The sequence below is a fragment of the Penaeus vannamei genome, chromosome 2 (assembly GCF_042767895.1).
Source record: "Penaeus vannamei isolate JL-2024 chromosome 2, ASM4276789v1, whole genome shotgun sequence".
Taxonomy (NCBI): domain Eukaryota; kingdom Metazoa; phylum Arthropoda; class Malacostraca; order Decapoda; family Penaeidae; genus Penaeus; species Penaeus vannamei.
The window spans coordinates 31,097,444-31,097,650 of NC_091550.1; positions in this window are offsets into that span (position 1 = coordinate 31,097,444).

Genomic DNA, 207 nt, shown 5'->3' on the forward strand with positions numbered 1-207 from the left:
TAGTAACTCTGTAATAAATGGAGCTAAGACAAATTATGGAGCTAACACATTTTGAAAGTTGCAAAATATACATGCTTTTTCCTAGAAAGTTCTTTTTTTTATTATTATCATTACTATTATCATTTTTTAGAACATGTTTGATTTGTTATTCAAATGAACACCTCATATATCTTAATTTTCTCTTAAACCTATCATACAAAAATCTCC